This window comes from Anolis carolinensis, chromosome 2 (assembly GCF_035594765.1).
Source record: "Anolis carolinensis isolate JA03-04 chromosome 2, rAnoCar3.1.pri, whole genome shotgun sequence".
Taxonomy (NCBI): domain Eukaryota; kingdom Metazoa; phylum Chordata; class Lepidosauria; order Squamata; family Dactyloidae; genus Anolis; species Anolis carolinensis.
The window spans coordinates 319,813,741-319,840,891 of record NC_085842.1 but is presented as its reverse complement, the minus strand read 5'-3'; the positions used below and the strand labels follow the sequence as shown (position 1 = coordinate 319,840,891).

Below are 27,151 nucleotides of genomic sequence, written 5' to 3'. Positions count from 1 at the left end.
CAGCGGGACCACATATAATATGCAAGATTACTGATTTGCGTCCATAGAGCTGAATGGGTCGGAAGATGTTCCTTGACGCACATCAAAGCATCCAGATCAAGCCTGCTCACTGCTCTGCCTGGGTTGGAAAGGCTGTGCTTGCTGCCCTGTTGCAAACTACAGATCACCTTCTTCCTTTTCCTTACTGCCCTAGAGCCAGTGGAATTTGGGGCTGACAGCTGACAAAAGCAGGGGTCCCTATTTTGTCAGGGGTGCTTTGAATGCGATTTCCTGCTTCTTGGCAGGGGGTTGGACTGGATGGTCTATGAGGGCTCTTCCAACTCTATCATTCTATGATTCTAAGGTGTAAGTGAATTAGCTACGTTTGAAAAACTAAGGTCTCTTGAATACGACAGCTGAAGCTCCCTGACAGTGTCAGGAAATGGTATCTGTAGGTCAGAGAAGAGGGATTGGTTTATTGTAGAACGGGGATAAACCTAATAGCAGAAGCTCTCGAGTGAAACATGGAAGCTCATCTGGTCCTTCTCCTCCACAAGCTCTGAACCTTCAAGTCCATCCCTGAGACATGGTAAGGCCACATAGCATGTCTGCTGAGGTTAGACTTTGTTTCTGTTACTACAGTGAAAACTGCAGAGACTTCTGTTAAAATGGAGTTGGATCAGGAATTTTATGAAATGTCTGTTGGACATCCAGGACCCATCTCTGCAGACTTTGAGGTTGATCAAAGTGTTTTTCTAGACTTTCAGTTGTCTTTGCCATCATTCACCCTCCTTTATGCTTTGGGTTAGGTTCCAGACTACTATCATAAAGCAAATATCACCTTGAAGTGAATCATAGCCTTTCCCCCGCTATTGCCGCTATATAGAAAAGCCTAAAAACACATTCACACTATCATTTATTAAGTGCACAGTAGCTCTAGGCCTAAACAGATATGCAAAAATAAAAATAATGTAGTAAAAATTTGCCAGAATATGACACTGAGTCATGAAGTGCACAAATGCTGCATGAGTAACAAAATGGCTCTTTACTGTGCAAATGAAAAGCGATGTGTTTGCAAAGTGCTGTAAAGCAAAAAACCTTGAAGCATGTTACATCTGTGTGTTTGCATTGACATAGCGATATGTAGGCAAGCCTGCATGACGTCATTGCCGTGGAAATATTCTCAATACTGTTGAACATATTGGTGGCCTTGGTGCCCAGAATATTCCTTACTGCAAGCAAGTAGCAAGTAGGTGATAGAGTTTTAGTAATCATTAGGAAGAATTTCTGCTTTGAAAATTCCAAAGAAAAAGAGTCCACTACCTGAGACAGTTTATTTGACTGTTGAACATCTCTTGCAGTCTAAAGGTTCTTCCTAAGGAGTAGAAAGCAGGTTTGTAGTGCAGTACATGCTGTACATGCTGGATACTGAGCATCCATTGACAGCACCTGTAGAAGGAAGAATGAAATAATTGACTAGTATAAGAGGATTTTAGACACACAGGTTTGGCTCCAGATATCAAGACCAGTGTTTAAAAATAGTTTATTGGATGCAATTCCAGGGTGCATTTTAGGAAATACTGGACTGTGTTGGGAGGGGAAATTGGACACTGTTCTTTTATAATATTTTGGGGTTAGGTTTTTCTGGTTTACTCTTCTAGAAAGAGAAGAAGCTTTTGAAATCATCTCATTCAGTGAAGACGATTAAAAACAAACAAACATACATTTCAGGTTCATGGATGGAGTCTGATAGTAAATTGATCTTAGCAGTTTATATAATATTGCAGTGCCAGATGGATTCTGGCTTGGTAACCCAGTATTCCACCCAAAACAGGCAATGAACCGATTTCATGTAGAATTCTTACAAAAACGTGCCATGGCAGCAACTGACTACCAAAAGATATGACATGCAAGTGAATTATCAATAAGGAGCAAGCTCGATGTTATCATATCAGTAGAACATTTCAACATATTTTGAAATAGGGCTCATAATATTTTGTACTATGTTAAAAACGCTAGAATCTTTGAACATTTTCTATTTCTTTGAGGTCTTATAGTAATTTATCTGGCATGATGGAGACCTTTCCAGAAGATAGAGGATAGGTTTGTGGCTTAGCTTTCAAGTGAAATTGTCTGAGTCCCTGGAAAATAGGTCTATCAATGGCTGATAGCTACATCAGCTAAACGAATGCTAAGCCCCAGGTCCTTTGTTTCTTTGAATGAGCAACTGAAGTGAGGTGGGGTCAAGAGCTGTTGTCTTCCAGCTCACCTGGGCCTTTCCAGCAACATCAATGTGCCCACAGGGGCTTGGAGCAGCTGTCCTCTGATCCTGCTGTACTTTTCTTATGTTCTTAAAGCAGGATCATGTGTGCCAGGAGCATTGAATGCTTGTGCTCTCTGGCAGATCCATCTGAAAGTATGTTCTCTTTTATCTGTTCCCAGATCAACATCAGCACCTGCATCAGAGTCCTATCTTTGTGTTGTTTTTCTGGTTTGATTTATGTATCTGTTCACAGCATTTGTGTGTCCTGGTTTTGAAGAAAAGGTGGGCATCAATAAAGTTCGCTGTCATCATAGTTATTCTTGCCATCTGCTTTTCTCTGTACATTCAGACCTTGGTATCCATGGATTTGGTATCCACGGATTAAACTACCTACAGGTTGAAAATATATATTTTAAAATACCCTTTCTAAAAGCAAAGCTTGATTTTGCCACTTTATGTAAGGGCACCATTTTGCTACACCATATGCATAAATATGGGACTTGAGCATCCCAGGATTTTGGGATCTACAAGGGGTCTTGGAACCAAACCCCAGTGGATACCAAAAACCCATTGGATGTACAGACACAAGGAAATAGATAGAATATGAAGTAATATACTCCAACTGAATCCAAAAAAGCCATCAAACATCAAAATACCAGTTAAAGTAGAAACTGTGGAAAACATCTCAGTTTCAATTGCCCCTTTGGAACCAGGAGTGTCCATCTATAATCGGGGCCATATTGACCGAGGAGACTTTCCCTAATTCCCAGCAGCCCTGCTAATTTTATCCAACCAATTTTATCCTCTAGGAAATTTCCCTTTTTAAAAAATCTACCTGCAACAAGTTCCACGAAACTGTGGCTCCAAAGTAAGCTCAAAAGCCCACCAGAATTATGGAAAGTTTAACTTCCCAAAAATACCTACATTGATTTTGAATAAGAATCATCCCTGTCTCTGGCCAATACTAAACATAATAGTTTTATTGGAAATAACCCAATGTCTTCCGGTTTGACAAGACATGTGCCCAAACTGTACCCTACAGTTTGTCCCATTGGCTCCTAGTACTTTTAATTCACTTTGTTATGTTGCAATTTTGAATCTGTTGGATCTAAAGACCACAATGAAGAGCTATTTGTTTGTTTTTACATTTCATTTTGGCTCATGGAGGTGGGAGGTGATGGGAGAACCATACCTGCAGTAATGCATCCAGTTGTTGCTTTGTGTAGTGTCTGGTCATGGACGCAACCATTTTGCGCAATGGAAGCTACCTTTGTTTTTGTTTTTATTTTTTCCAGGAGACACGGTTGAGCAGTGTGTCTGATCCAGGCACGTTGCACTTGATTAAAATGCATCAGTTAACATTTACAATGAGATTTCGCACACTTTTTAATAACTTTTCTTTCTTTCTCTATCAAGTTCCACACTGGCTGCCTTTTTAGGCAGATGATGATTTATGGAAAGTGATCTTGGTGTTTATTTGAACAACCAAATGCAATAAATCTGCTAGCCATTTCAAGGGAAAGTTTATTAATGCAAGGCATTATTCTGTTCAATATTGTGTTGTCTTTAAAATTAAGCAGAGCATTAGTAATAATGAAACTGCCCTAAATCAATATAGTCTTGGTATGAAACCTTTTCCATGGGTGGGGAGACATGGAACAGTGCGGTAGAGCAACTCCAGCATTTATAACTCAACAGAACAGAGAGACTTGCCAAGTGATATTTCTACTACTTGCTGTCTGTCTTTAGTTTTACTTTTGATCTATCTGAATGTACCATTATCATTAGAAACAACATTTCAGTAGAAATAATTATTCCAAAATGCAATACAATAGATATCTTACTTTGGTGGTTCGGGTTGTCCTCTCGAGCAGAGGATCCCAACCTTTGGTCCTCCAGGAGTTTGGGACTTCAAATTCAAGAAGCCCCAGCCAGCTTGGTCAACTTTCAGGAATTCTGGGAGCTGAAGTCCAAACACCTGGAGGACTAAAGGTTGGGAACCACTGGCTCAATACATATACAGTAGAGTCTCACTTATCCAAGCCTCGCTTATCCAAGCCTCTGGATTATCCAAGCCATTTTTGTAGTCAATGTTTTCAATATATCGTGATATTTTGGTGCTAAATTCGTAAATACAGTAATTACAACATAACATTACTGCATATTAAACTGCTTTTTCTGTCAAATTTGTTGTAAAACATGATGTTTTGGTGCTTAATTTGTAAAATCATAACCTAATTTGATGTTTAATAGGCTTTTCCTTAATCCCTCCTTATTATCCAAGATATTTGCTTATCCAAGCTCCTGCCGGCCCGTTTAGCTTGGATAAGTGAGACTCTACTGTATATACATGCATCCATCTATACATACATATACATACACACTCTCACACACTTTCCCCTATAGACAATTGATATTTTCATATGTGCTTAGAAGATTGTAGCCCTCTTCTGTACATACATACCTCTCTACATATATACATGTAATACATGTTTTGGGACTTGTAGTGAAGAAGAGGGGTGTTCTTTTGGACCATGGCTTTCTGGGGCATACGGAAGCTAAGCTAGAAATTAAGAGGATTGGAAACCTGGAGGAGAGAGCAATCTAAGTCAGAAAAACATAGAACATCCGTAATATTGAGATGTCAACAGGGAGATAGATGACTGACAAGCGTTGTGCCATGTGAATTTATTGCCTTTTCTTTTTCTTCCAGGGGACACTGAAATGTAATGAAACTTAAACATTTTTAAACAATGCCCCGATTAAAATTTAATAGCAATGAAAATGAACAATATTCTTACAGGTTAGAAATAGTCTTCATTATTCTTTTAAAAGTTCATATCATAAGGAGCAGCATAGCTAATAAGTGCCCTGAATAATTTTTTTATATTATGTACACTGTTCAGCTAGAAATTTAACAAGGATTTTTAATGAAATGATGGCAGAAATCGCAGTTTTATTGCATCCCTTTGCAGAATATCTCCTGTGAGACTAAGCTAGAGAGAGGCCAATATTAATGACTTTTCATAGGAGCTGAGCAATAAGTTATGGGGAGCTTATAAAGATGATAATTTTAGGCTGCTGTTTGGATAGCTAAACAGCCTTTTGGAGAATTGCTGCTTAATAGACACATCATGGGAATTAAAGACATTTGGATGCTAATTTGTATACATATTCCGCTATAGGACCGCATAGAGAGATTCATTTTTACAGATACTTTTGTTTGTTGGTCTACAGAGAGGGGAGATGAGAATTCATTTGCGGAAGAGTTTCTGTCAACTTAGGGCTTAGGAGGACCTTGAGAGTTGTCACGGGGCCCCTGCTCAGCCCCCTTCCCTCCCATCTCCTGGTTTTAATAAGAATTGAAGTGTGTGCCATGTGATCTTAGCATGGTTTTGTTCTCATTAAAATTTAAAGAAATGGTTATTTGGGGAAATAAGAGTTATGGTTGGGGGAAAACGAGCCCTGCCAATATTTACGGAAGTGCCAGCGCGAGCAATCTCGCATGCAGTGTTGACTTAGATGACGCCAGCTATTGCCCACTTGGCAAATATATTTGAGTGTATCGCCACACACCTATAATAATCAGCGAATTATGAATAAAGAACTGATCTGGTAGAGCAACCGGCATTTTTCAAAGCCTCCCACTTACTCCATTTTTTCCTGCCTTTTAAATGCAGATGTTCATCAGACTTTTAATACCGGGGGTGAGTGGGGAGGCCTTGCTTGAAACCTGCTTTAGAGTGAAGCACTGGGTGGCAATAAACTTAATTCCGCTTTTATCTTTCTTGGTTCCACCTCGAAGCTTTTAAATATAACATTTCCGAAGTAGGGATTTCTTTTGTGTTAGTCATTTCTATGAACACCTGTGAACTGTTGAGTTTAATTGGCCCGCAGCTGGGGTTGATGGTTGGAATATGGGTGGTGAGGGTTGCTAGCTGATTGGCTGCCTTCATATTGGGTATCATTATCTCTTTTTCTCCATTCAAACTTCTTTTTTGAACAAAAAACCCCATCAGGTTATGACGAAGGGTTATGGATTAGAGACTTAAAACATGATGTTGATGCCTCTGGGATGAAATGGGTTAGTCATCAACGGCATATTGATTAGTTAAAGACTGACACCGACTTCCTTGATCAAAAACGTTCCATAGATATTTTAAAAAGGAGATGCCAGGCAAATTATGATTGGGTACATTTGAATAACAGAGAATGATCTTTCAAACCTTGAATTTTATGAGATTTAGGGGTTCAGTATAGAACAGTATGGTACACTTCAATGGGGTCAGGGTCGACTTTTTGTCTCCTCATGATCTTCTCATGGGACACACTGGTGCACACCAGTACAGCATCACAGCATTTTTGGTTGTCATTTTGGCAATCTTTGGGACCTTAACAGGTAATTTTGGATTGCAGGGATCCTGGCAAGTACAGAGGAGTTAATACACCATGTTTCTGGGCAGCTTTGTTATTCTGTTTTGGCCTTTTGGTGAAAACATTCATTTCTGTTTTTTTAATGGGGCCTTTTGAGGGTTTGGGGGATTTCCAGGGAGCTTTTTAGGACACAAAAGTCAGGTTCAGGTGCAGCATGTAATTGACCCATGACCTGTGTTTTACCTGCTCTTGCTGTAGAGGATGCTGAAGGAGAATTGTGTCGCCAAACTTCTGTTATACAGACTGTTCCTCATTTTATCTCCTTCATTGGTCTCTGTGTATGTGTTTGCTTGATTCACTTGTAATTACAATATATACTAATATTTGATGACTGATTTTAAAATGCAGCTGCCTCAATACTATTATGGAGTTGTCAGTACATATAGATGTGATACTTTGATAATTTTCAGGGTGACATTTTTTACAAGGTTGACATCTAGCAAACCTAGTTTGGGTCCAAATTCATGTTTCATGTTGCAGAAGCACAATTGGACGCAAAATGTTACCTGTTCATAAGACACTCCTCTATGGTTCAGGCAACTTTTCAGATCTTCAAGGAGTTTGGTGGGGGACACGGAAAGAGCCTCTCCGAAGATTGAGTGAATTCAGTCGGGCGTCCCCTGGGCAACGTTTCTTGTAAGCGGCCGATCTTTCCAAACCCAAAAGCATTGGATGAATGGATGAATACCAAAGGTCTTTATCAAGACCATTGCTAACGATTATGTCTATTAATATAGAAGGTTTGTCACTTGTTAAGGAAGAACTATTAGCCAAAATGTCTGAGGACATCTCGTGTGACATCCTATGTATACAGGAAACACACAGAGACATCACAATGAGAAGACCAAAAATTCTTGGAATGCAACTGGCAGTGGAACGACCTCACAGACAATATGGCAGTGCCATTTTTGTACGATCTGGTGTAGCAATCTCTGCAACTTCCCTCACAGAAGTGAACAACATTGAAATCTTATCTGTGGAACTTGATAGTTGCACCGTATCATTACTCTATAAACCACCTGGGGCTGATTTCTATTTTACACCCCCAACCAGTTGCCACAATCATGAAGCCCATTTTGTTGTGGGAGATTTCAATAGCCACAGCTGTGTCTGGGGCTATGACGAAGATGATAGAAATGGCGAAGCAGTTCTAACGTGGGCCGACAATAGTAGAATGAGCCTCCTTCATGACAGTAAATTACCACCATCATTTAATAGCGGCCGATGGAAGCGTGGTTATAACCCTGATCTGATTTTTTTAAAGGAAAGCATAAGCCACCAATGCACCAAAAGGGTATTAAACCCAATACCTAACACACAACACAGACCAATATGCTGCGTAGCATATGCAGCTGTAAGACTGAAAAGTGTCCCATTCCGCAGAAGATATAACTTCAATAAAGCTAACTGGACAAAGTTTACAGAGACCTTGGAAGCTGCTATTTCTGATATAGAACCTTCTATAGAAAATTATGACCTGTTCGTAGAAGCTGTGAAAAGATCCTCAAGGCTCTCAATCCCTAGAGGCTGTTGCACAAGCTACCTACCAGGCCTAAACGAAGAATCACTAAATCAGCTACAAGAATATCTCAGATTATTTCAAGAGAACCCATACAGTGATGGGGCTATAGCAGCAGGCCAAAAACTATCTACAGCCTTAGCGAATGCTAAGAAAGACCGTTGGATAGAGCTGCTTGAGAACCTTGGACATGTCCAAGAGTAGCCGAAAAGCCTGGCAATTGCTGAGACGCCTGGATAGTGACCCTCTGGTCAACCCTGGACACGCGAACATGACACCAGATCAGATAGCTCACCAGCTAATTCAGAATGGGAAAACCAACTGCAGCAGAATAAAGATGAAAATCAACAGGGTGCCAGAACTTGAAACCCACCAGTTGTCTTCTCCTCTAAACCTGAAAGAACTCAGAGAAGCCATCAAGCGATGTAAGACTGGTAAAGCACCTGGCCTAGATGACTTGATGATGGAGCAAATCAAACACTTGGGGGCCAAAGCTGAAAACTGGCTTTTGAAATTCTACAATCAATGCCTGGCACACAAACAGATTCCCAGAGCATGGAGGAAAACTAAGGTAATTGCCATCTTAAAACCTGGTAAAGATGCCTCCAATGCCAGGAACTACCGACCAATCTCCCTCTTATGTCATCTATATAAAGTCTATGAGAGGATGCTATTAAATCGACTAGGACCTGTTATTGAACCCAAGCTTATTGCACAACAAGCAGGTTTCAGACCAGGGAAAAACTGTACAGGTCAAATTCTTCATCTGACTGAACATATCGAGGAAGGCTGTGAGAAAGGCTGCATTACGGGAACAGTCTTTGTGGACCTTACGGCAGCCTATGACACGGTGCAACATAGAAAAATGCTGCATAAAGTCTACCATATCACCCGGGACTTTGACTTTACAAAAACTGTCCAGACCCTCTTAGAAAACCACAGCTTCTATGTGGCGTTTCAGGGCTAGAAAAGCAGATGGAGGAGGCAAAAGAATGGTTTACCCCAAGGCAGCGTTCTTGCACCAACCTTATTTAATATCTTCACGAACGATCAGCCACAACCACCACTCACAAAGAGCTTTATATATGCTGATGACCTTGGCCTTACAACACAAGCAAAAGATTTTGAAACAGTTGAAAAGCAACTCACCAATGCCTTGAAAGATCTCTCCAGCTACTACAAAGAGAACCATCTGAAGCCTAACCCTGCCAAGACACAAGTGTGTGCTTTCCACCTACGTAACCGCGAAGCCAACAGGAAACTGAAAGTTACTTGGGAAGGCTAAGAGCTCGAACACTGTTTCCATCCTAAATACCTTGGTGTCACCTTAGATCGAACACTAACATATAGGAAACACTGCATGACCACCAAGCACAAAGTAGCTGCACGCAATAACATCCTGCGGAAACTGACTGGCAGCTCATGGGGTGCAGACCCACAAGTAATAAGAACATCAGCCCTGGCCTTGTCTTTCTCAACTGCAGAGTATGCCTGTCCTGTTTGGCACAAGTCTGCCCATGCAAAGCAGGTGGACATAGCACTGAATGAAACATGCAGAATCATCACGGGATGCCTTAAACCTACACCTGTTGATAAACTCTACAAGTTAACTGGCATTGCCCCTCCTGACGTGCGACAGGAAGTTGCTGCTAACGGTGAGAGAAAAAAGGTCGAACATTGTGAAAGCCACCCACTGCATGGCTATCAGCCTCCTCCCACCAGACTCAAATCAAGGAAGGGCTTCATGAGAACCACCACTCCTCTTGATGTTCCTCCAGCAGCAGCAAGGGTGTCCCTCTGGGCAGCTAAACCTGGCAATTCTAACTGGATGGCCCCCCACGAGGGTCTTCCTCCAGGGGCAAACCAGGAATGGGCAACTTGGAAGTCCCTGAACAGACTCAGAAGTGGAGTGGGCAGATCAAAAGACAACTTGGCAAGGTGGCACTACCTGGAGGAATCCTCCACCTTGTGTGACTGTGGAGCTGAACAAACAACTCAGCACATGTATGCTTGCCCACAATGCCCTGCCTCATGTACGGAGGAGGAGTTGTTTAAAGCTACAGACAATGCGGTTGCTATTGCCCGCTTTTGGTCCAAAACTATTTAGTCGCTTGCGATTTCTTTTTTTTCTTTTTTCTTTTTCCCCCATTATTTGAAATGTATTTGTTGTACAATGCTTTTGACATGAAATAAATAAATAAAGGAGTTTGGTTGCCTGCTGGGCTAGTATTTGTCCATGCTACACCAGAATTGGGATTTGATATTGCAAATTGGTTGTGTTCCCACTGAGGCTGTTACGATTCTCTGTTCTGTTGTTTTCCTCTGAATTATTACTTGTGGGTGTTGTCATGTCTATATGTAACTTCAAGCTAGAAGAGGGAGATCTTCATTCTCTTTTAAGATGAGCAAGGAATGCTAGATTCCATGCAGTGACATATCCTTTGTACATTGGTTGAGTGGCAAACCTGCCTTCTTTGCCCACTTTTTGGCTTCATTCCTTTTTCTTGCAGCTGGCCTCTGTGTACAAACCTGTGGGAGAGAGTATGGGAAGCTGATAAAGTTGGAATATACAAGATGATCACAGCTTTTAATTGCTTTCCCCGTTCCCAAATTTCCCATGCTGAGCACAGGTTCCATTTTCCGCCCCTCGTGTGCCATCTTCTGTCACTTCAGGCCTCATTTTACAGCCTTCTTCCTGGAATTTCCTTTTACAATCGTCTGCCATCAAGGAGATGTGGTTTTTGTTTTATTTTTCAATGAGGGAATTAGTCCTGTAATTGATTCTTGCATCTAGATGCTGGAAAAAAATGTAATTGTGGGATGTGTTAACACAGGCAGTTTTATTTTGTACTCACTGTGTGATCTCTGGAGTTGCTTGGCTTCTGGAAGAAGCAAATTGTCTTCAGTTCACATTTTAGTATCATCTACACAAAAGACATGCTTGTGAAACTTCAAAGTACGCATGCGATCCCAAAACCTTTACATATGACATAGGAATCAGGCCTGCCCAGCATAGCATTATACTCCCTTTTCACCCCTTTTATCCGAATATTTCAACTAAGGCATTATGTTTTGAGAAAGAGGTGTAGTTGAATATTTTGCATGCAGATTTTCTCAGGTTATGAACTTTGCATCATAATTTTAAAAATTTCAACTATATGGTTTGGTAGGAAGAAGGTACATGGTGGAGACCCCAGAGTATTCTTGGCAATCGTAGAAGTATAACACAAGGCACTTATGACACTTGAATGTTTGTGAAAATATTACCAAGAAGAAGGTGGAATTCAAAATGGAGATAACCCCATTCTCTATGTAACGCGTAGCCCTGGCCCACTGAGGTAGCATGGCACAATGGTTTGAGTATTGGAATGGTATTCTTGGACATCAGAGACCAGTTCCTCCTCAGCCTTGGAAATCCAATGAGCAATCTTGAACAAATCCCATTATCTAAACTTTGACAACAGCAAACCTTCTCTGGATAAATCTGAACACATGTCACTAAAAACCTATTATTGGTTGACTATATGTTGGAGTCGACTTCTGGAGACAACAACAACAATAAAGTGGTTATCACTCCATTGTGTGTGAAGTGTCGTCGTCTCACTCGTTCAGTCGTTTTCAACTCTTCGTGACCTCATGGACCAGTCCACGCCAGAGCTCCATGTTGGCCATTGCTGCCCCCAGTTCCTTCAAGGACGAGCCAGTCACTTCAAGGATACCATCCATCCATCTTGCCCTTGGTCGGCCTCTCTTCCTTTTTCCTTCCATTTTCCCCAGCATCATGATTTTCTCCAAGCTTTCCTGTCTCCTCATGATGTGGCCAAAATACTTCAACTTTGCCTCCAATATCCTTCCCTCCAGTGAGCAGTTGGGCATTATTTCCTAGAGGATGGACTGGTTGGGTCTTCTTGCCAAGGTCCAAGGCACTCTCAGGATTTTCCTCCAGCACCAGGGTTCAAAAGCGTCTCTCTTCCTTCGCTCAGCCTTCCTTATGGTCCAGCTATCACATCCATAGGTCACTATGGGGAATACCATTGCTTTGACTATGCGGACTTTCGTTGCCAGTGTGATGTCTCTGCTTTTCAGTATTTTATCGAGGTTGGCCATTGCTCTCCTCCCAAGAAGTAGACGTCTTCTGATTTCCTGGCTGCAGTCTGCATCTGCAGTGATCTTCGCGCCTAGAAATATAAAGTCTGTCACTGCCTCCACGTTTTCTCCCTCTATTTGCCAGTTGTCAATCGGTCTGGTTGCCATGATCTTGGTTTTCTTGATGTTTAATGGCAGCCCGGCTTTTGCAGCCCGGCTGTCAGGGAAGCTTTCTTAATGCAGAGGGGAGGGGAGTCAATTAGATCAAACGGTATAGCTCTTCATTGATTAAGTGATTTGATCCGCATGACAAACCCAACACAAGGTACAAAAGAGCATATTTTCTTTGTTTTTTAAAGTGTATGCGTGTGACTCATAGAAGAAGAATTAATTTGGGTGCACAATCAAAGAATTGAAAGGGCCTCCTGAGCTTTTGAGTCCAACCTAGGATCGCCAGCTAAAGCCTCCCCCGCAAATAGTTGTCTAGCTTCTTTTCAAAGATCTCTGGACAAAGAGATCCCAACAACTCTCTAGGCAGTTGATTCCACTGCCAACTGCTCTTACTATCAAGCTGTTCCTTCTTCAATGTTCAATGGACTTTACCTTCTTATAACATGAAACCAGTAATCATTACTGTTCAGGTTTTTAAATCGCTGTTTGATGTTGTTTGATGTTGTTTTATGTGGCTGTAATATTTTAATTTTACTGATCTATGTTTTAATCTATGTTGCTCGGGCTTGTCCTCATGTGAGCCATCCCGAGTCCCTTTGGGGAGATGGAGGCGGGATACAAAAATATTATTATTATTATTATTATTATTATTATTATTATTATTATTATTATTATTATTATTATTATTGTATGACACAGCAAACAAGATAGATATGCTGGATTTCGTTTCACAAAATCACAAGTCAAACACTTCCCAAGTGTCTAGGACTGTGTGATGTATTTTCGGATGATGCGTGCAGATCCCAGTAGGGTGGCCTTTTGCAGTTGGCAGATCGTAATTTTGTCAATGTCTATTGTTTCCAAATGCCGGCTAAAATCTTTTGGCACGGCACCCAATGTGCCAATCACCACCAGGACCACCTGCACTGGTTTCTGCCAGAGTCTTTGAAGTTCAGTCTTGAGGTCCTGATTGTGATGACTCATGGGCCATGTAGTCCCGTTCCTAACGCTGTTGTGGCAGATGAAGAGGAAAACTTGGGTTTTCCACCATTTCAGCCAGAATTGGAACTTTCCCAGCCTGAATTGGAGCCCTTGCACCTGCAAGAGGTTTGCCTTCCAGAAATCTGCCAAACAAGCCCTGAGTCAGAATCTCCCCCATTTTCTCGCCGTAGTTATTATCAACAACAAAAAGGAGTTCAGCAGGCTAATCGCAGAAGCCTGAGAATCGCAGCCAGGCATTCAGCTGATTAAGACTGCTTCCATGAGAAATTCTAGGGAGTCATGCATCTGGACACAGAGATTGACTTTCGGTTCTGATTCCCCAGAGAAGTGTTCTTTGGTGGGAAAACGAGACCCTATTTAGGTTCCTTGCCCCGAAGGAATCTTGCGGAGTCAATTCGTCAGCTACTGGAGTAGGCTGTGTGTGGACAGCGCTATTCCTGTTTCCAAGCCTTCGTTCACGTTTCCAGCCTTGTTTCTGCTTCACGGACCTTGCCTTGTTTCCTAGGACTCAGCCTTGCCTTCCAGGACCTTGCCAAGTAATTACCACGGATCTTGTCCCTGTTCCACGTTCCTTGTTGCCTTGAATCAAGCTATTTCCTTGCCTTGCCTAAGCTTCATGGACTAAAGGACCTTGTCATCTCCCCTCACTTTGCTTGGCAAAGTGAGTGTTTCGGTTACTGGATTACAACTTTGGACCTTACTATTTCATATTGGACATTGTTTTCCTGGACTATATTTGACCTTTCCTGAAAGGACATCTTCTGAACTATATTCTACACTTATTTTTATTGCCTTTACTTATTTCCTTAATAAAGATATTAGATAGTTTCTGGCCTCTGTGTATGGTTATTGGTGCTCTGCAGCCTGGGTCGTGACACTGATAGCGGCTGAGTTTTTCCTGTTGTTTTTCGTCAATGCGATTGTCACCTGGGATGGCAACATCAATGATCCAAATCTTTTTCTTTTCCACAACTGTGATGTCTGGTGCGTTGTGTTCCAGAACTTTGTCAGCCTGGATTCAGAAGTCCCACAGTATCTTTGCGTGCTCATTTTCCAATACTTTTGCAGGTTTGTGATCCCACCAGTTCTTTACTGCTGGGAGGTGGTACTTGAGGCATAAGTTTCAATGAATCATTTGGGCCACATAGTTGTGCCTCTGTTTGTAGTCTGTCTGTGCGATTTTCTTACAGCAGATGAGGATATGTTCAATGGTTTCGTCGGTTTCCTGGCAGGGGAGACACCATGATCACGAAGGTGGTTTTCCCAGAGTGAGGCTCATCCATTGCACTCCGGGTGTGCTGACCCCTGCAATTTCCCCAAATGCGGGAAACTTGACTGCATAATTTGTGGTAGTGGGGGACTGCGTTCACGCTTTCTCCTGGTAACCCCCCCGTAAGTGCCACCTTGCCGTGATGGGGGGATTTAATGCTGCTGATTCTGGACATCCATCGACAAGTGGGCTACGGAATCAAAATACAAATGAACAGTCACAGAAGCAGCAGAAATATACAATGACAGAAAACCGCACAACAACAACAACAACAAAAACCATTAGACCTGATTCTTTCTTCTGAGGCAGCAGAAAACAAACCTGCACCCTCCTCTTTGTGGCAACCCTTAAGGTTTTTAAAAAGTGTGGTCACATCACCCGCCAGTCTTCTCTTCAGCAAGCTGAAAAAACCCAGCTTATTCAACCTCTCCTTGTAAGTTTTGTTCTCCATGCTGTTTCTCATCTGTTAAGGTCCTTTTGAATTCTGATCCTGTTCTCTGGAATATAAGCGATTCCTCCTAATTTGGTATCATCTGCAAACCTGATAAGCATCTCCTCTAAACCTTCATCCAAGTCATTAATAAAGATGTTGAACAGAACTGGGCCCAGGACCGAACCCTCTTTATGGCACCAAAACAGTCACTTCTTTCCAGGATGAAGAAGGGGAACCATTGGGGAGAAGCACCCTTTTGGGTTTGGTCGCTTAACCAATTACAGATCCACCTAACAGTAGCATTGCCTAGCCCACATTTGACTAGTTTGCTTGCAAGAAAGTCATGGGGGACCTTCTTCAAGTCTATTTCAAGTTCATGCCTCTTTGATTTCTCCTCATCCATAAACCCATTCTGTTCCATTTCTACATTATTCTACCACTTATTTCCTTTAAAAAAAACTACATGAAAATGCATGCTTATATTTCTTTATAGGTGAACTTGCGTTAACAAAGTGGATGTGCTCCTGTGCGCTACTTCTCATACCTCCTCCACGATGATGCCTTTTGTCTGTAATATTTATCTCAATGCTATAAATGATTTTATATCAATGATATCTTGTCTTTACAGTCTTCCAGGGGTTATTGATTGGATAGCTGTTGTTATCAGACATTTACTATCCAATTAACAGCGGCAGTTGCTTCACTTATCACAAGTTTTTAGTTGATGAATCTACCCAAATAATTGGCCAACTCTTTCAGCCCTCGCACAGATAGTGATAATCCTGATTGCTCTTTTCTTCCCTTTCTGTCTCATTCTCTCTGACACTGGGTTAGGCTAACTGAACAGCGACGGTGTCTTTTTAATGAGATTTAGGTCTGCACCTATTGGAAAGTTCTGGCCTTAATGAATTTACTTCTGTCTGAATATCTTGGTAAAAAGACCAATTTTTTTCCTTACGCTTAAAGCAATTAATTGCGGCTAGTCGCATTTGCAAACCGGGCTGTTCTGCGACAACAAAAAAGCCCACAGCAAGGGTGGTCTGGGGAAGGTTTTCTGGGAGGCGGTGAAAGATAACATTGTTTGTAGCAATTGAGACAAATGCTTTTGCTTTGCATTGCAGAAGGCTCATTTAGCAGAATCTTCACAGCCGCCAAGTTGGGAAGCGTTTTTTTCTTCCTGCAGTCGTTTTATTTACTTTTTTGAGGGTGAGCGTGTGCTAAAGCAAACTGTTGGAAGAAGAGTGAGCATAAAGCAGTTTGTATGCTATTAGAGAATGTACGGCAGCCGTGGCGGGAACAGTGGTTGCTCGGAGAAGGATCTATTAATGATGTAGCGCGCTGGGGAGGGTTGTGATGCTGAGCGCGCATTGTTCCTCTTACGGTAACCGAAAACCCTCGTTCCTGAATTAATCAAAGGCTCCGGACTGTAATGTCATTGTGAATAATCAGAACATTTCAGCCCGAGGCTTGGCCCATCATTCTGGCAAGCTCTGAACTCCGTCAGTCCCGATTGAAGTTGTGCCAATCTTCCTTGGCAAACGCTGATTGATGTGATCTCGTTTGTTGCCATTAATTTGAACCGCCAGACAGTGCGCGCCTATGCTTTGGCCACCACAGGCACGGAGATGGATTCGTTTTGATTACTTATGCTTGAGACTTGGGGAAAACATGAACATCCTAACGCCATCCTCGCTGTTCCTTCCCTCTCATGAATCTCGGGATACGCTCATGGGTCAAGAGCTACATGCATGCTTAGCATGTGTGTCCTCTCGTCGTTTCCCCTTGCTAAAAATGTTGAGTTCAAATTCAAAGGATGGGGAAGTTTTGTGTGTTAACTACCTTATATCAAAGCATAGCCTTTCCCACCGTACCATTCAGCAAATGCTGCACAAGAATGATGGGAAATATCAGCTATATCATTTTTGAAAGTTCTGTTGAATCTTTAGAATACTCGTTAGCCTACACTAGAATACTAATTCTAGAATGCTAGAATTCCTATTTTACCAGATGGGAAGGGAGAATGAGGGATACCTGTCAAACATACATAGAAGCATTAACGTGTACCCTGAACCCAAGTCAAACCCTTTACCTGCTGGACTGCACCGGTATGTGCCAGCCCTGTGCAGTGTGTAATTAACAAGAAACAGGGAATTTGTGTTAATACAGTACTTCTGAAAAGCTCACCCTCTAGCGTGAACCATTCTGTTCTCCTGCTGACAGCAATTCTTTGCACATCCTGGGAGCAAAATTCAGAGGGAGATATTGACGTGGCAGAAAGCATCCCTATTTCCATGTGAAATGCCAGGCTCCTGGTGCTCTGAGTAGGTGTCCTTGATGAACTGAAATAAATACATATTGCCTTCACATGTTGGAACGAGCAACTAAAAAATGAATCTGTACGTGTGTTTTTAATCCCCACTGGTACAGAGCAAGAGACATCGCTTGCTTTAATGTATAACGCAGCCTTGTGCGAGGGATGCGAGTGGGTGGGAGAAAAGCATTATCTTCCAGTAATGTAAAAATTCCCAGTGGGCAGGATTACAGTTACTCCCTAAGCTCTCTGTGTTTACTTATGCTGCACCACTTTGGAGCACAGCTAATGGAAGCGCGTGAGTCACGATCGCGGCTAGAAAAGCTTATTGTATCTCGAAGATGAAGAAAATACAAAGCTTTGTGTGGCAGCTGAGAAAGCATCTTCATTGAGTTTGTGTGCTTGATTGCAAAAAATAGGAAGTATTGGGCCGTATTCCAAGGAAATTCAGAAGCCAGGCATCCAAGGGCTAATAGAATTGACCTGTTATTTCAAACATCATGAGTGAACACTGGGCACAATTTCACTCCTGAACCTTATTTAAAGTTCTGTTTAATAGCCAACTTCCATAGGAGAGAGAAAGCTAGAGTCGATATAACATAGGCAACACAGGTTGAGTATTCTTTATTCAGAATCCCAAAATCTGAAATGCTCCAGAATCTGAGATTGTCCCCATGGGTGGCTGAGATAGCGAAACCTTTGCATTCTGATAGTTCAGTGTACACAAACTTGGCTCAATGCATACAATTATTACAAATAATGTGCACAAAATTATATTCTGGCTATGTGTTCAGGGTGTACAGGAAACATAAATGAATTATAGGTGCATGTCCCATTTCCAAGATAGCTCATTATGTCTGTTTAGTCAAATAAGGCATTCCAAAATCAGAAGAAAAAAATCTGAAACATGTCTCATCCCAAGCATTTTGGATAAGGGATGTTCATCCTCATAACAGAGAATATTGTTCTTTTACAACAGTGTTGCACAATCTGCGTCCCTCCAGGTGCTTTGGACTTTAGTTCCCCGAATTCCTGACCATTGGACAAGCTGGCTAGGGTTTCTGGGAGTTGGAGTACCAAACATCTGGAAGCCCATGGGTTTGCACCACTGCTCTGCAACATCCTTTTCCCGTGAGTTAGAAGGGACCTTCCTTTAATCAAGAGGTACTGAAGCTACAGATCACAGAAATGTGGTGGAATTGCACTCAAGTCATTGATAGGCAAAGGCCTAGAACAGTAGCATGCATAGTGTGGCCACATAGCCCCTGAATCCCAGCTTTGCAGCCCCTGAAGACCTCCACCAGTCTCTCCCCAAACCACCAATCCTTTCAAAATAACAATTCAGACATATTTTTTTTACTGTGGAACCACATAAAGCCCTGCAAACAAGTGGAAATATGCCAAATGCCCTACCCTATCCACACCAACACTTCTGTTTTCCTTTACAAAAAGGTGTTTGGGTTTGCTGTTGGAGGGATTGTGGTTCAGTGGGAGGGTTGGGTGGAAAAGTGGTCCTTGCCTCACATGCAGTTGTCATACATAGGCAATTCCCATGTCCTGTTTCATAGCATGAAACAGTGCAATGCTGCATTACTTGTCAGTGTGTGGGGTTCTGAGGACTTCATTCTTGACCTGTTCCTTTACTTATTTTTAAACACAAGTAAAAGATACTTCCCATTCCTCCATTTTTCTGTAGCTTTGAGAACAAAAAAAATGTGTTCAGCCAGAGAAGGAACACAGAGTTTTGAAGGCTACTTCCAACTCTTTGTTGAGTAATTGCTTCTTACAGTATGAAAATAGAGGTGTCTTGACAAAATAAGAAAGACAAATCACTTAATCCTCTTGAAAATCGCATTAAATGCACCGTCTGAATTGAGAGATGTGCACAGATCAACAGCAGTACCTTCAGAGAATGCCCTTTTGGTGTGTTCTAATTTGAGATGCAATTAAAACTCACATTTTAAACTTGCAATTAATGAATTCATCAATTAATTGTATCCATTGATAAATGCCTTCTTCTACTACTTATTAGTTTATGGTGTCTGAGATACAAAATAGGTAAAGTTGGTGCCATTAATTTTCTTGTTTTCTTGGTGCAGGAAAAGGGAAGCTCGCAGTTGCAATAAATGTCCCTAAAGAGTACCAAATTGGAGTTTCCCTTGGATCTTGCAAGTGGTTTGTTGGAGGGATCTTTATAGAGGTCATTTGCAAAGTTCACTGCTCGCCCTGGGCTGGGAACAGTACCTGAACTCGCATAAAATATTCATATTAAAATTAAAGGTAGCCATTTTAAAATTATTGAGTTAAACTAATAAGTTTCATATGAAAAGTCAGTATTAAAAATTGAAATACTGGCCTCGGTGCGAAGGTCTTGTCAAGATTTACAGAACAGTTTGGGGTCAGGCTTTGCTAAATGTCCAGCAGCTGCATAGCATTTCTCAACGTCAGGAGCAGTAATAGTCCTGATATGGTTGAAACTGGCATTTTTCATTGTTGACTGTATTGGCCTAGGCTGCTCTGAATTGTGGTCCAACAACATCTGGAAGCTGCACAGTCCCCATCCTTGTTTGCTGGAATTGTCTCTACTGGAGCACCTTCCATCTATCAATATGAAACATGAGGGCAGTGGAGTTTGTTAGGGTTAAATTATATAAAGAATGCTACAGAAATTGCAATTGGTGGTTTTAAAAAAAAGTGTTGTTGAAGTTTTGCTGTGGCATAGATGTAATTATGTGCACAATCCATTGTCATTTAATTAAGAGTCATAGAATCATAGAAGGCTGGAGTTGAAAGGGACCACAAGGACTCCCTGGTTCAACCTTCTCCCATGCAGGAAGGCACTAATACAGCATTACTGAAAGAAGATAATCTAATCTTTGTTTAAAAACTTCCAAATAATAAGTGTCAAGTTTATTCCACTGGCATCCATTCAACTGTCAAACAGTTATTGTAGTCAAGAAGTTATTCCTAACATTTAGGTGGAATATCTTGTACTTATGTCTCTGAAGCAGCAGAAAACAAGGTGGCTCCACCTTCTACATGACAGCAGATACAGAAGCTCCTGATTTTTAAGGACCGATGTTTTCCTTCATTTTATTTTGTCTGGTCTCCTAAAAGCAAGAAACCAAACCTACAGAGTGTTTTCTATCTTTGGTTTTCCTCCTGTTCATCTGCTGGACAGAGGATGGAGGTTCTTTTGGGATCTAGCCAATGATAGATGAATGGACCACATCTTTCTATTACTCCTCTCTCTTCTTCACACTTCCCGGTCCTTTCTTGGACAAAGTTCCAGGGCATCTTATAATTAAAACATGCAAATGTAACAAACTAGAGCAATAAAAACCATATATCACTAGTTCCGCATTGGGATTACAGGCAGTCCCCAAGTTACGAACAAGATAGGTTCTGTAGGTTTGTTCTTATGTTGAATTTGTTTGCTAATTGCAACAGGTTCATTTTAAATGTGTAGTTCCAGCCATATATAGGCTTTGGATAGAATAGGGGAGGATTGACACCCCTGTGTTGTTTTGTTATCTATGTCCCCTATTCAGAAGATTTCACCTCACTTTTTGTCCCTGTGAAAATTGTATTTTGAAAAATGTGGAAACAAGGCTTGGTGAGAAAGCTTCAGTGGAGATACGTTTTCACCATGATAACTCTTACAGGAGTGAATTTCTCTTTCTAGGGAAGATGTCTCTCACTTCCTGTTGTGGCCCCCCCCCCCCCCCCCGTTCTTAACTGCGAGTTGTTTGTAAGTCGTTAATTGTTTGTAAGTTGGATGTTTGTTACTCGGGGTCTGCCTGTGAATTTGCCTCCAGAGAGACTGGGGCTCCATAACAAAAGACTCTTGCTGACCTGTGAATTTTTTAAAGGAGGATCAGGAGTCACTTGCCCCCCTAGAAGTTATTGGATTGTAACTCTGGGCTGCTCTAGCTAGCATAGGTAATAGTGCAGAGTGTTGGGGTTTGTAGCCCTCGAATACCTGGAGGGCAGTACAGTTTCCATTCTTGGTCTGGACATTGCTGCTAGGTTTAGAATGCTGGATTTCATGCAAATTTCCATTGATCTGGTAAGGCAAGTTCTCCCTTGGTTGATGAGTTGCTTTTTGAGAATGTGGAGCTATCTTGGTATAGTAGCTTCTGTAAGCAGACCTAAGGCTTACCCCTCATGGAGTACAGTCAGCCCTCTACATTTGCAGATTTGATTTTTGCAGATTTGATTATTTGCATGTTCCTAGAGAAAGCACAGCTTTAGGAATCTTTAGGTTCTCCATTGTGATTCTGCGGTTGACTTCTTGTGAAAGTTGGCCATGGAGTTGTTCTGGAAAACCTGGGTATTCATTGAGAGGCATCCTCTTAAATGAAGAAAACTGCATTTGTGTTAATTTGTGTATTTTCACTTTAATGGGGCCCTTTGTCTCTAATCCCAACTAATGTGAAGGGCTGACTGTATATCAAGCAGCTGTGATATGTGCCTTTTGCTTTTTCCATGCTTTATAGAACTGCATTGGGGACAGCCCATCCAACTGAAGTTGCATTTGACTTTTATGTTAAGGATCCCTTTGTGCTTTGAATTTCAACTGCAATTTTAATTCATATCTGGCCAGAACCTGACATTTAATTCACCAGCCAGGCTGCATTTTTAATGATCAATTTGGAAATGCCTTTTCTGATGTAAAGTTGTAGATAATTGGCATTAGTGGATTTCTTTCTTTCTCTCTTTCTTTGGCCAGGGTTGTTGATCACCCACTGTTCCGACTGACTTTGATGAGAATGCAGGGTGCTTAGCACCTGTGAAATTCCGGGCATGAAATAAGGAATTGTGTTTGCACTGGAGGAAAAGAGGCAGAAGGTGCGATGGCGGAAAGAAAGGCTATCTTTGGTACTTGGTCTGCCCATGGGATAGATCTAGGCAGCCGTAGTGAAGTAAGGACTTGCCGGGATTATCTAGAGTAATGCTTCTCAAGTTATTTGATGTCTCAAACTGAATTTTCTGCCCACTTGTGCCAGGGGCTAGTACCACATTTGCATGGTATTATTCTTATCATATTTGCATATTTTCCTAGAAGCTCACTTCAGAACTGAAGCGGATAGCTCATGGACCCTCCCTGGTCCACAGACCATCCCTTTAAGTAGCACTCATTTAAAGTATGTTGTCAGTATTCTTTCACCCTTTATATGGATTTCCTTCAGAGAAGCCTGTATATGCCTGTACTTACTCATGAGGACTAAGCTCCATAGAATTATATAGGTGAGTTTCTGAGGTATAACACATATAGCAATCATAATCTCATAGAGTTGGAAGAGACCATAAGGACCATTCAGTCCAACTCCTTCCTGTGCCAGGCAGGGATGCACATCCAAGTCTTCCCAACAAGATGCCCACCCAGCCTCTGTTTGAAAGCCTTCAGAGAAGGAAACTCCACATCACTCTGAAGCAGCATATTTCACTGTCAGACCTCTTCCTAATATTCCGGTGGAATCTGAAATTTGAATCCATTACTCAATTGTATCCTAGTCTCTAGAGCCCCAGACAACAAGCTGTCTCCCTCCACAATATGACATCCTTTCAATTATATGAACCTCAAAACTGGCTTTTCTCTGCAAGTTGCATCTCTCGCACATCGAGCTGATTTGGGAAACATTCTTATTCCCAAAACTCTGCCCTCAAAATTATGCAAGCCACATTTTCAATAGAATCTACCTACTTAAGCCGAAACTACCATTTCACCCCCTGTTTTCAGCAGTACTAAAACATTTACTTCTATGTCATAGTGGTGTAGTGATTTGAGCATTTGACTCCTGAGACCAGTGTGCAAATCTCCACTTAGCCATGGAAAGTGAAACCCACTGTGTGGCTTAGGCACATCATACTCCTCAGAGTAAGGTAATGGTGGCAAACTTCTACTGAAACATTCTTGGGAAGATTTATGGCAACCATAGTGTCACCATAAGTCAGAAGTGACTTGAAAGCACACAGGAGCATTAAAGTTTACTTATCTTTGCACAAGAATAAGTGTCTCTCTCTCTTTCTCAGTCAATTTGACTTGCCCTCAGTGATGCAGTTTGTATCCAGGAAACCTAATAGATCATATAGCGTTGTGACAGCCGTTTACCCTCTGATTGGGTGAGGGCCAGACATGTGGTTGATCCATAATACATTGGCCTAATTTGCTCTCCAGCCCAATTGGCTGCGGAGCATGATGGCATTATCTCATTTGCAATGTGAAGCCTGACTCGCTGGTGACATCGGTGCGATTGATGCAGGAAGCAAAAGACAGAAGCTGCCAGGGTTGATGGCACCAAACACGCATTTAGAAGGGGGGATAATTACACAACCAAAGCCTGTTCGAGGAAAATGTTGTTCCTCTTAAAAGCATTATTTTTTTAACCTGAGATCTGGAAGACATTGCTTTTAACATACATCTGTTTTTTGTCTGGCCACTTACTATGTTTCATGTTGCAAAAAGTGCAGAAGCATTTGTGTCTCTAGCTTCAATAATAATAATAATAATAATAATAATAATAATAATAATAATACTTTATTTATACCCCGCCACCATCTCCCCAACGGGGACTCGGGGCAGCTTACATGGGGCCGCACCCAAAACAATACAATGTAAACAGCATATAAAAGAACAGCACAACACAATACAAAAAGCAATACAGTAAATAATATCAATTACAAAATAAAACAAGGAGACAATAAAAACAAGGGCAGACCACATGAACATTAAGTTAAAACTCGGGGTGAGAAAGACATAATAATAATAATAATAATAATAATAATAATAATAATAATAATAATAATAATAATAATAATAATAATAATTCAAGGCACCTGTCGACTTATGGCGACCCTATACATTTCATAGGATTTTCTTAGACAAAGAATCCTTGGAGGTGGTTTTATAAGTTCCTCTGAAATGTAGCTTACTGCAACTGGTATTTGTTGGCAGTCACCATCCAGTTACTAACCAGGGCTGACCCTTCTCATCATCCAGAATCGTATAGTGCTTTTAAGGGTATTTAGGCAAGGATTGAAGTAGCCATACCCTCCAACATTTCACAGATTAAAAAAAACTGGGCCAAAGCGTGGCCAAGCAACAACAGCATGTGGCCAAGATGACAAGAGTTATCAATGGAAGAAAGTACAAGCTAGGAGAGGCAACAATAGTTTGCTTTTGCCTGAGCCAACTGGAATGGGAAAAAATCCCTTCTCTCGTCTCCCTCCTCTGAGTTACTTTTGCACTTTGAAATCAGTTTGAAGCAAGTGAATATGCTGAGGGCAAAGTGGGAAAAGGACAGAAGAAAAGGGGACATTTGAATATCAGCTGTCCCTGCCCAGTTGGGACAGTTGAAGGCTATGGGAAGCTCCCAGTCTTGTGGATGATGGTGATTATTCCCTACCACAAGAGACCTGAAGCCTCTTCTTTGAGCAGGCCTTCATTCGATTACTGCCTTGTTTTGGGCAATCCTTCACTAGTGTCGAGGGCTTTGCACCAAAGGCAAGCCTGTGTCCTGATAGAAGATAGCCTTTAAAAATAAAGGCAGGGAATGTTAGCAGCTTCCATTTTAGAAAACTGCAAGTCTTGAAATATCATGCAGTTTCAGAGAGGGGACTCTTCTGTGACCGACGTGGTTTGGAAGAAGCTGTTTCTAATGTCGCGTTTGTTCCGTCTCCCCTCCCTTTTCTTCTCACCTCTGCTTGTTCAGGAGGGCATTTACATGGCAAGAAGATCCTTGTTTCTCAAGAGTTTCCCAGCTCCTGCTGCTTATTCTTCCACCTGGCTGTAATCCGGTGGTTTGTGACATCTCAATTGGTGGCTGTGAAAATGATCATGATGTCAAAGGGGGAATTATGACTTCAGGTGAGAAAGAAGCAGCAGGAACAGGTGAACTTGAGAAAGAAGCTGGTGGCATTTTCATCTGGGTGTCCTTTTAATACCAAGGAATAAACACGCAGGTTGCATACATCAAGTGCCTTAAGCTGTAAAGTTGCTACTCTTTTCTAAGGAAGTTTTCCATCACAACTTTAGGCTTCCAGCTGTGCTGTTTCTTTTCGTAAAAAAATGGGGTGGTCAGAGTTGTACACTGCTTTCCAAATGCAGCCAGTGCGTAGATATATATATATATATATATATATATATATATATATATATATATATATACACACACACACACACACACACACACATACATACATACATACATACATATACATACACACACACACACACACACACACACATACACACACACACACACATTGCCATATTAGAACTTATTTCAACCTGCTTCCCAAATGTCTCTAGGACGGAATTTGAATCTTCCTTACCAGTAAATGGGAGAATTGAACTGATGTTTTATGGAGCTATTCAGCATGACCCCATCTTTGGTCAAGGCCGTTGTTGTGGTTAATCGGTGTTTGTTTATTGTCTTCATCGTCCGTCATTGTATGCTGTCAGTACCTTTTTCAAGTAATTAATATTTTTTTTAAAATGGCCCAAGAAGGGCGTGCAATGTGGCCACAGTGCAGCCAGCCCTCTGCATTTGCGAGTATGACTTTTGTGGATTTGCTTATTTATGGATTTAATTAAAATGTTCCTTAGGAATCTCCACCCCCTTCAGTATGATGCTATGGTCAACTTCCTCAGGAAGTCATATGGGAGGACCCATAGATTCCTGGAGAAGAAAGATCTCTGTAGGAATCTGTACATTCTCCAGGGTGATTCTGTAGTCCGCTTTCAGCAGAAGTGATGGAGGTCCTAGAAATTTCCATAAGGTGTTCTTTCATGTAAAAAAAAACCCCTTTGTTTTTCACTTTCACGGGGGCCCTGTGCCCTTTATCCAAGTGAATGTGGAGGACATACTGTAACTTCCTAGTCAGAGTCAGGCCATTTGTAAGATCTCACATGTCTCTTCTTTTCTCTGCTGGTGCCTTTTTCTTCTCTCTGATGAAGGTCTTTTTTCTCATGAAGTTTCCCGTCTAACAGATGCTGTGTATGATTTCTCCTTGCCTGCAATTGGGGTCCTGGGAAGATAAGTAGCCCATGCTTCACCATAGTCATTTGGCCGCTGTGTGCTGAATAGAAGGAAGAAGCTATTTGCATAGCCGGCTTGCCAGGTATCAACAAGCCTGTGTTTTTAAGGGAAATTGCTGTTTGACCTTGCTGCTGACCTTGGGATAATTTTTTATTAAGATTGTTGCAGCTCTGAAGACGTCGCCAGAGAAGAACACCTTCTGCCTTGGTGTTTGCTGTAGTAATGGGATCCCCATTGTGCGATGTACTTGTTCTTTGTCGTCAGCAATGAAGTTTCCTGCTCCACTTGCCTGTTCCTCCCACCCTCCGCAGGCACTTACGGGAGTGCAAGAAACTGCTTTAGACAGAGTCAAATCATTGATTTAACTTCATCAATATTATTAGCATTGATTGGCAGCAGCAGTTCTGCTTGATTTTAGACAGAACTGTGTCCTAGTGCTGTCTGGATATACAATCGGTGGGAGGGGAGGTTGACCTGTGCGCTTCAGCACACAGGTCACGTGCTCTACCACAGAAAATCCTTTTGAGATGTGAACACAAATGGAAAAATTAAGATCTACATTTACTACATGAGCCAATGTTTTCTGTTTTGATCAGATCGAACAAGGCCTGTGGAACAGCTTCCCATGGTTCTTTTTTT

General features: G+C 41.6%; 1 protein-coding gene and 1 non-coding gene across 4 annotated transcripts in view; both read left to right on the top strand.

Moving 5' to 3' along the window:
• Positions 1-27,151, top strand: part of kiaa1328 (KIAA1328 ortholog) — a 252,717-nt gene that overhangs the window by 125,996 nt on the left and 99,570 nt on the right. The gene's annotated exons all lie outside the window — the stretch shown is intronic.
• Positions 14,672-14,835, top strand: LOC134297199 (U1 spliceosomal RNA). Its single transcript, XR_010003955.1, has one exon. It is a non-coding gene; the product is annotated as a U1 spliceosomal RNA (small nuclear RNA).